Source organism: Papaver somniferum, chromosome 1 (assembly GCF_003573695.1).
Source record: "Papaver somniferum cultivar HN1 chromosome 1, ASM357369v1, whole genome shotgun sequence".
Classification (NCBI taxonomy): Eukaryota; Viridiplantae; Streptophyta; class Magnoliopsida; order Ranunculales; family Papaveraceae; genus Papaver; species Papaver somniferum.
Window position 1 is genome coordinate 38563564 of NC_039358.1, and position 8029 is coordinate 38571592.

General features: G+C 33.3%; 1 pseudogene; it reads right to left on the reverse strand.

Moving 5' to 3' along the window:
- Positions 1 to 1486: 1486 nt before the first annotated feature.
- On the reverse strand, positions 1487 to 3330 carry LOC113327781 (annotated as a pseudogene).
- Between the last annotated feature and the right edge of the window lie 4699 nt (positions 3331 to 8029).

The window sequence follows — 8029 nt, forward strand, 5'->3', positions numbered from 1 at the left end:
GATTTTTAATGATCCATCATTTGTCTAGTTCTGACTAGAATTGAAGGTCCAAAGAGCAAAAATCGAATTTTCGACGAAAAGCTTAGGCAGTTGTACACGCTTTGCTTTCGTAAAAATGACCTGAAATATTTTGTTCCTTTTTACACTTGATATTGTTCTATGATATGTAATCTTTCTAATGAGCCATAATTTGTCTAGTTCTGACTGGAATTGAAGGTCCAAAGAGCAAAACCGAATTTTTAACGAAAAGCATAGGCAGTTGTACACGCTTTGCTTTTGTCAAAATGAACTGAAATATTTTATTCCCTTTTAAACTTGATATTGTTCTATGATAAGTAATCTTTCTAATGAGCCATCATTTGTCTAGTTCTGACTGTAATTGAAGGTCCAAAGAGCAAAACCGAATTTTTAACGAAAGGCATAGGTAGTTGTACACGCTTTGCTTTCGTCAAAATGAACTGAAATATTTTTTTCTTTTTAAACTTGATATTGTTCTATGATATGTAAGCTTTCTAATGAGCCATCATTTGTCTAGTTCTGACTGGAATTGAAGGTCCAAAGAGCAAAAACCGAATTTTGAACGAAAAGCATAGGCAGCTGTACACGCTCTGCTTTCGTAAAAATGACCTAAAATATTTTGTTCCTTTTTACACTTGATATTGTTCTATGATATATAAGCTTTATAATTATCCATCATTTGTCTAGTTCTGACTAGAATTGAAGGTCTAAAGAGCAAAAACCGAATTTTAAATGAATAGCATAGGCAGCTATACACGCTTTCCTTTCGTCAAAATGAACTGAAATATTTTGTTCCTTTATAAACCTGATATTATTCTATGATATGTAATCTTTATAATGAGCCATAATTTGTCTAGTTCTGACTGGAATTAAAGGTCCAAAGAGCAAAAACCGAATTTTCAACGAAAAGCATAGGCAGTTGTATACGCTTTGCTTACCTAAAAATGAACTTAAATATTTTGTTTCTTTTTAAACTTGATATTTTTCTATGATATGTAATCTTTCTAATGAGCCATCATTTGTCTAGTTCTGACTAGAATTGAAGGTCCATAGAGCAAAAACAGAATTTTCAACGAAAAGCATAGGCAGCTATACACGCTTTGCTTTTGTCAAAAGGAAAATTTCTTGTTTGGTCCTAGGCCCATATAGTTATTTATAGTAGGGTCCAACCGGATTTTTTCTTTATCCGGAGGTCCAAAATTAATTAAAACATGGAAATGTCCATAATACCCATTACTACCAAACGTGTGTGTCTACACTGCTTACAAATTTGATTACATATCTGGTACACTGCTTACAAATCTGAGCACATATCTGCTACACTACGTACAAATCTAAGTATGTATCTGCCTCACTGCTTACATATAGAGTATGTATCCAATAAACCAATAAAAACAAATGCTGCTTGTGTTGGTGTCAGTAGTTGCAGTCTTGCAGACTTCATGAATGGGACTAGGTGTACCTTGTGAGTGGTGGTTGTTACAACATCACAGTATTCAAATGGGTCGGCAAGTACAGATGCAGCAACGAGACCACTTATGTGACCCATATCCATCATGAGAAAAGCCCCAACAGAATCTGCAATCTTCAAGAAACATAACAGGAAAGGGAATTAGGTGTGCGTAATGGGTTAACTAGTTTGATTCTCTGATCACTAAGAATTACAAATGTTGACAATCAAAAAATATGTGTATACCTTTCTCATTCGAGGATAATCGAAATCACGAGGATAAGCACTAGCACCAACAATGATGAGTTTTGGTCGAAAGAGGGTGGCAGTTTTCTCAAGCATATAATAATCAATAAGGCCTGCAAGTGAATTTGGTAATGAATGCAAATTATAAATGAACAACAATAGACCACATAGTCATTACACAGTATAAGAATGCATAGCAGCACCTGTTGATTCATCAAGACGGTAGGGCATCGATTCAAAATAAATCGAAGTCCCAAATACCCGTCTTTTAGGAGTCATAAATCCATGTGACAAGTGACCTCCATGAGGAAGATCCAGACCCTGTGCCAGTTACATGAACAAATTAATACAACCCCATATTTTGAAAGGAGAGTTGATTACATCCCTTAGGGGTTCAAAACTGATTTCAAAAAATTGGAGAGAAAGAGGCCTCAACTTACCATAATACGGTCATGTGGGTTGAGAAGTGCAGTGTAAACTTCAAAGTTAGCAGGAGAACCAGACAGAGGTTGGACATTAACTCCCTATTTATTTGGGTCTAAGTGAAATGCAGCCAAAGCCCTTTGTTGACAAAGTGTCTCTAGCTCATCAATGTACTCATTACCACCATAGTACCTACATTGCAGAATGAAATGATCAAATTCATTTCAATACAAATACAGGGAAAAAATACAACATTAAGCACCATCTTTACCTTTTACCAGGAAGCCCTTCTGAATAATTGTTTGTGAGACAAGAACCCACAGCTTCCATCACTGCGCGAGATGTAAAATTCTCTGAAGCAATGAGCTCCAAGCTGTTAAACTGACGATTCTTCTCACTATCAATTATTGAACCTACTTCAGGGTCCGCCTCACTCAAATTACGGTCTATAAAACCTCATCCATTACCTAATACAACAAAATACAAAAAGACATCAGGCATGAAACTCGTTAGGTATTTCTTCCAGTCAACGAATGCAGGTAAAACACATAATTGATAATTCTTATTCATTCACTTTGGTATCTAGCGAAAAACCCAGGCTATCGTTAGGCTTTTGAAGCCTACCCAAATCAGATTAGTACTAGGTTTGATAATAGATAACCAATCTAATACATAGACCAAAACAAACAGCTCAAAGAAGGGTAAAATGAAAGAACAATAAACAACCGAAAAGCTTACGAATTCCAACTAGAACATTTAAGAACACTAACCGATTCCTTATTGGTTTGATACTAGATCATACCATTTACAAAAGCTCAAGCATTCCGATTACATACAGGAAACGGGCATCTCAAAAATGCTTGCAAGTGCTATTAAACTCATTCTAAAATTCAAATAACAACAAATGCTACAACAGAAACAAAAAATCATTCAAAAATTCTTCTTTTTAGATTACCTCCCATCTCAGGAATAGGAACTGATACAGAAGATGGTGGTCTTCCTGTAACCAAGCTCCCTTCGATTGAAGAAGACGCCGCTTTACAAGTCTTCACGGAACTAAACCTAACTTGAGAAGGTAATCTATCCGCAGTAGTAGTACCCAACTTGGGAAAAAAAGTTGAAGAACCTTTAGTAAAAAGATTGGGTTGTTGTACAGCAGCACCCATTATTGCATCTCCACTGTATGCCTGCATCTTCTTCACTTCTCCTTAAACATAACAAGGGGCACTTCCTATCAGTATGCGATATATGTACTGAAGATTCATGAACTACAAATCAACAGTATGACACCAACAGGTGACAGATCTATGAAAAATAAGAGAATCGAAAGACATATTACAGTATTTCACATAAGTACTGAAGGGTAAGACTACAAAAGGAGCAAAAACACAGCAAATAGCACTTCCTATCAGTATTATACATACATACTCATGGATCGAACCAAAAAAATTGGAAAAACTTCAAATAAAACAAAATTAGAAGAGTTTTGTATCAGTACGCCATATATGTACTGTCAATTCATACACGAAAAACAACTGTAACAAACCTAAAAACCATAAAAGCGTCAATCAAATCGATTTGATTATCAGAATACAATCAAAAAAACAAATCAAAAGAAGAAAAACCGAACAAAATAATCAAACAAGATGATTAGAAAGCATACCTGGAAAAAGAAAACAAATATTCTCCTCGTAAATCATAACGATGCACCATCTTGTTCTTCTTCATTCAAAATAAGCTAGGTTTCTGTCAATACAGGATATACGTACTGTTGTTTCATACAAAAAAACAAATCTAAAAACAACAAAATGGAACTAGTATGATCAAATCTAATGACGAAATGAACCAAAAACGTGATTATTCATCTAGATCTAGTAAATAATCAAGAAATCAAACATGGAGATCAAAATCGTAATCAAACACCACAACGATTAGACCAAAAAAAACCAGTTTGTATCAGTATACCACATACGTACTGCTGATTCATGAACTAAAAAATAATTGTATGTAAAGAATCTATCAAAGTAACATAATCGAGAGAGTCTTATTTCAGTATCGAAGATATGTACTTATGAATCAAACAACAACAACTGATAAAACTAAGAACAAAACAGAATCAAAAGCAATTTGTATAGTATGCAACATATGTACTGTTAGATAATACCCCTGAAACAACAAACAAGCACGATTTTGATAAAATAAAAAAGCGAAAACAACAAGATAATCAAATCGAAAGTTCAAATATGTTAAAAACATCATAATCTAACCAAAAAATTGGATAATTACGATCAAAATTCATCAAAAACAAACCAAAACAAAAATAAACGCAAAAAACAAAAAAAAAAACGAAACAAGAAAGTGAAAACGTAATCAAAACAATCCGATCTTCACAGATTCAGTTGAAAAAAACAAACAACGGCAGCAGAAAGAGATATTACATAACGTACCTGTAAATCTTCAAAGAGATCTTCAGAAAAACTCTAGCTCGTAATCCAAAAGCAGAAGAAAAATTTGAGCAGAAGCAGAAAGAGAGGAAGAGAGCGGATCTCGGATTTTGAAAAAATGGTGATTTTTTTTTAAAGAAATATATGTACTATCAGGGAATGGGTAGGTTGGGTATTTTTAAAAGTGGATTACGACATCCCGCACGTGTACCGGACTAGGGGATAAAAAATTTGGTCCAATTTCCTCTTTTTCTTTTTATTATGGACCTCTGGTTACTGGGCTTTAGTGGGTGGACCTGCCATTAACTAAGACTACCATAATAGTACCTATTGGTAATTCCTACTTGTCAAAATGAACTCAAATATTTTGTTCCTTTTTAAACTTGATATTGTTTTATGATATGTAAGCTTTCTAATGAGCAATCATTTGTTTAGTTCTGACTGGATCTAAAGGTCCAAAGAGCAAAACCGAATCTTTAACGAAAAGCATAGGCAGTTGTACACGCTTTGCTTTCGTCAAAATGAACTGAAATATTTTGTTCCTTTTTAAACTTGATATTTTTCTATGATATGTAAATTTCTAATGAGCCATCATTTGTCTAGTTCTGACTGGAATTGAAGGCCCAAAGAGCAAAAACCGTATTTTCGTCACGCTTTGCTTTCGTCAAAATGACCTGAAATATTTTTTTTACTTGATATTGTTCTATGATATGTAAGCTTTCTAATGAGCCATCATTTGTCTAAATCTGACTGTAATTGAAGGTCAAAAGAGCAAAACCGAATTTTTAACGAAAAGCATAGGCTGCTGTACACGCTTTGCTTTCATCAAAATGACCTGAAATATTATTTTTTTTTTTACACTTTATATTGTTCTATGATATGTAGGCTTTCAAATGAGCCATCATTTGTCTAAATCTGACTGTAATTGAAGGTCAAAAGAGCAAAACCGAATTTCTAACGAAAAGCATAGGCAGTTGTACACGCTTTGCTTTCGTCAAAATGAACTGAAATATTTTTTTCCTTTTTGAACTTGATTTTTTTCTATGATATGTAAGCTTTCCAATGAGCCATCATTTGTCTAGTTCTGACTGGAATTGAAGGTCCAAAGAGCAAAAATCGAATTTTCAAAGAAAAGCATAGGCAGTTGTACACGCTTTGTTTTCGTAAAAATGACCTGAAATATTTTGATCCTTTTTACAATTGATAATTTTATATGATATGTATGCTTTCTAATGATCCATAATTTGTCTAGTTCTGACTGGATCTGAAGGTCGAAAGAGCAAAAACCGAATTTTTAACGAAAAGCATAGGCAGCTGTAAACGCTTTGCTATCGTCAAAATGAACTGAAATATTTTGTTACTTTTTAAACTTTATATTGTTCTATGATATGTAAGATTTTTAATGAGCCATCATTTGTCTAGTTCTGACTGGAATTGAAGGTCCAAAGAGCAAAACCTAATTTCTAACGAAAAGCTTAGGCAGTTGTACACGCTTTGCTTACCTAAAAATGAACTGAAATATTTTGTTCCCTTTTAAACTTGATATTGTTCTATGGTATGTAAGATTTCTAATGAACCATCATTTTTCTAGTTCTGACTGTAATTGAAGGTCCAAAGAGCAAAATCGAATTTTTAACGAAAAGCATATGCAACTGTACACGCTTTGCTTTCATAAAAATGACCTGAAATATTTTGTTCGATTTTACACTTGATATTGTTGTATGATATTTAATTTTCTAATGAGCCATCATTTGTCTAGTTCGGACTGGAATTTAAGGTCCAAAGAGAAAAAATCGAATTTTTTACGAAAAGCATAGGCAGCTGTACACGCTTTGCTTTCGTAAAAATGACCTGAAATATTTTTTTTCTTTTTTAGAGTTTATATTGTTTTATGATATGTAATCTTTCAAATGATCCATCATTTGTCTAGTTCTGACTGGATCTGAAGGTCGAAAGAGCAAAAACCGAATTTTTAACGAAAAGCATAGGCAGCTGTAAACGCTTTGCAATCATCAAAATGAACTGAAATATTTTGTTACTTTTTAAACTTTATATTGTTCTATGATATGTAAGATTTTTAATGAGCCATCATTTGTCTAGTTCTGACTGGAATTGAAGGTCCAAAGAGCAAAAACCGAATTTTCAACGAAAATCATAGGCAGCTGTGCACGCTTTGCTTTCATCAAAATGAACTGAAATATTTTGTTCCTTTTTAAACTTGATATTGTTCTATTATATTTAAGCTTTCTAATGAGACATCATTTGTCTAGTTCTGACTGGAATTGAAGGTCCAAAGAGCAAAAACCGAATTTTCAACGAAAAGCATAGGAGCTGTACATGCTTTGCTTTCGTAAAAATGACCTGAAATATTTTGTTCTTTTTTAGAGTTTATATTATTCTATGATATGTAATCTTTCTAATGATCCATCATTTGTCTAGTTCTGACTGGATCTGAAGGTCGAAAGAGCAAAACCTAATTTTTAACGAAAAGCATAGGCAGCTGTACATGCTTTGCTTTCGTAAAAATGACCTGAAATATTTTGTTCTTTTTTAGAGTTTATATTATTCTATGATATGTAATATTTCTAATGATCCATCATTTGTCTAGTTCTGACTGGATCTGAAGGTCGAAAGAGCAAAACCGAATTTTTAACGAAAAGCATAGGCAGCTGTACACGCTTTGCTTACCTAAAAATGAACTGAAATATTTTGTTCCCTTTTAAACTTGATATTGTTCTATGGTATGTAAGATTTCTAATGAGCCATCATTTTTCTAGTTCTGACTGTAATTGAAGGTCCAAAGAGCAAAATCGAATTTTTAACGAAAAGCATATGCAGCTGTACACGCTTTGCTTTCATAAAAATGACCTGAAATATTTTGTTCGATTTTACACTTGATATTGTTGTATGATATTTAATTTTCTAATGAGCCATCATTTTTCTAGTTCGGACTGGAATTGAAGGTCCAAAGAGAAAAAATCGAATTTTTTACGAAAAGCATAGGCAGCTGTACACGCTTTGCTTTCGTAAAAATGACCTGAAATATTTTTTTCTTTTGTAGAGTTTATATTGTTCTATGATATCTAATCTTTCTAATGATCCATCATTTGTCTAGTTCTGACTGGATCTGAAGGTCGAACGAGCAAAACCGAATTTTTAACGAAAAGCATAGGCAGTTGTACACGCTTTGCTTACCTAAAAATGAAATGAAATATTTTGTTCCTTTTTAAACTTGATATTGTTCTATGATATGTAAGATTTCTAATGAGCCATCATTTGTCTAGTTCTGACTGTAATAGAAAGTCCAAAGAGGAAAACCGAATTTCTAACGAAAAACATAGGCAGTTGTACACGCTTTGCTTACCTAAAAATGAACTGAAATATTTTGTTCCTTTTTAAAATTTATATTGTTCTATTATATGTAAGATTTCTAATGAGCCATCATTTG